The sequence below is a fragment of the Oratosquilla oratoria genome, chromosome 23 (genome assembly GCF_046742065.1).
Source record: "Oratosquilla oratoria isolate Oo_2021 chromosome 23, ASM4674206v1, whole genome shotgun sequence".
Taxonomy (NCBI): Eukaryota; Metazoa; Arthropoda; class Malacostraca; order Stomatopoda; family Squillidae; genus Oratosquilla; species Oratosquilla oratoria.
In genome coordinates this window covers 51,306,869-51,309,368 of record NC_134799.1, presented here as the reverse complement: position 1 = coordinate 51,309,368, position 2,500 = coordinate 51,306,869, and positions in this window count along the sequence as shown.

The window sequence follows — 2,500 nt, the reverse complement described above, 5'->3', positions numbered from 1 at the left end:
TGCAAATATGTATTTTTCTGGCTAAATGACAGGAGTAATCCAACTTAATGATAATGATATATATATATATATATATATATATATATATATATATATATACATATACATATATGTGTATATACATTATATATATATATATTATATATATATGTATGTGTGTATGTATATATATATATATATATATATATATATATATACATACATACATACATACATATACCAAGGCTTTTTCCCCCTTTCAAGGGAGGTAGCCAAAAATGGAAAGGCATAAAAACACTCCCACCCATTTCATCCCTAAATACACTCCACACCCCTCCCACCCTCCCTCTCATCTGAGCACCTCCTGGATGACGGGTCATCCCTGCACCTTGCCCACCGCCCTGGGTCAGAAGCAGTGTCGCAAGACACAGCACATCCACAGCAAGGCCGCTTCATTTAATCGGCGACCCCCCCTCTCCGTCCCCCCTTGCATATAAGGAAAGGACGGGGAGAAATCCCTTCGGGCTGCGTCAAAATTTGCTCACACATACTACCTCATGCAATCACAACATCATCCATATACAACCATTCTCCACTCACCTCTGTCTTCCGTCCTCTCCCTTCCTTCCTCAACAGACATTCCCCTCTTCCCCAAAGCCCCCTTCACCCCATCCATCCACCTCATCCTAGGACGTCCCCTCATGTTCACTCCCTCCACATCTGCCTTCCATACCTCTTTTACTAGTCTTTCTTCACTCATTCTTTCCATGTGTCCAAGAGAGAAGAGAGAAGGAGTTTGAATGTGTTTGAGATGCGGTGTCTGAGAAGTATGGTGGGGGTTACTAGGCTGGATAGAGTGAGAAATGAGGAGGTGAGGAGGAGAACAGGGGTGAAAAAGGAGCTGGGAGATAGGGTTGATGAAAGAATATATATATATATATATATATATATATATATATATATATATTTATATACAAATGTGTGTATGCGATTGTATATATATATATATATATATGTATATATATATATGTACATATGTATATATGTATATACACACACACATATATATATATATATATATATATATATATGTATATATATATTATATATATATATTATATATATATGTATATATATTTTATATATATATATATATATATATATATATATATATATATATATATATATATAATGTGGAGGACAAAAATTTAGATGCCAGAGCAAAAATAGTAAATATCCTTAAATAACCTATATTATCAGGTACTTACCAACTCTCTAGTACTTTGTTAGAAACCTCTTTTTCTTGATACATTCTTGGAGACGTTTAGGGACACATGTTATAAGATTTTGAAGCCATACAGGATCCCTATTCTTCCAAATATCCCTGATGGCTACCTCCAGATTGAGGATTGATGAAATGTCACGCTCACGTAACTTATGTTTCATGAGCGCCCAGAGGTTCTCAATTGGGTTTAAATCAGGAGAATTATCTGGCCAATATTTTATACATTCCACATCACAGAATTGAAACCATTCTTTAATAAGTTTAGCAATGTGGCACGGTGCACCATCCTGCGTGAAGAAATCTGTTTTGCACTGAATAAAACAATCCCCCAAATGATCATTAAGTAAGTTGAAATATCGTTCTTCATTCAGAGTTACATTTGTTGTTAGTATCACTAATGATCCCACATCATGGTAGTCAAAAGCACCCGAAACCATCAGTGAATCAGGATGTTTTATAGTACTGTTGTGTGAAATTTGGGTTCAAAGGATCACTGCCAGGTCGATGATACATTTTGCCAAGACGGTTCCTAGTAACAGTGTAAGCGGCTTCATCACTTTACAACATATTTTTCCACTTTTCCACTGCGTAGTGTGCAGCGGTGGGCAAAGAAAACTCGTGATGCTGGTGGAGTCAATCCGCCATTTCAGAGGAAGCCCAGAGGGAGGCCCAGGAAAACTACTCCTCGTACTCTGAAGGCACTGAGGAGACAGATGAGTGCTAGTCCACGTATAACAGCACCCCAACTGAATGAAAAGAACCCTAAATTACTTGGTAATGTGTATGTGAGAACAGTACGCCACCGCCTGCATGATAATCTGCAATTCTCACGCCACAATGCTTGCAAGAAACCACTTGTATCCATAAAACAGGTAAAAGAACAGGGTAGCTTTTTGCAGTGGGATGTGGAGAAGTAGGAAAAAATGTGTTGTGGAGTGATGAAGCTACTTTCACCGTTACTGGAAACCGTCTTGGCAAAGTGTATTGTCGTACTGCCTGAGACCCTTTGGACCCAAAATTCACACACGGTACAGTAAAACATCCTGATTCACTGATGGTTTCAGGTGCTTTTGGCTACCATGATGTGGGATCATTAGTGATACTAACAACAAATGTAACTCTAAGTGCATTTGGAGGACTGTTTAATTCAGTGCAACACCATGCCACAATACTAAACTCATTAAAGAATAGTTTGTATTCTGTGATGTGGAGTACATAAAATATTAGCTAGGTGAT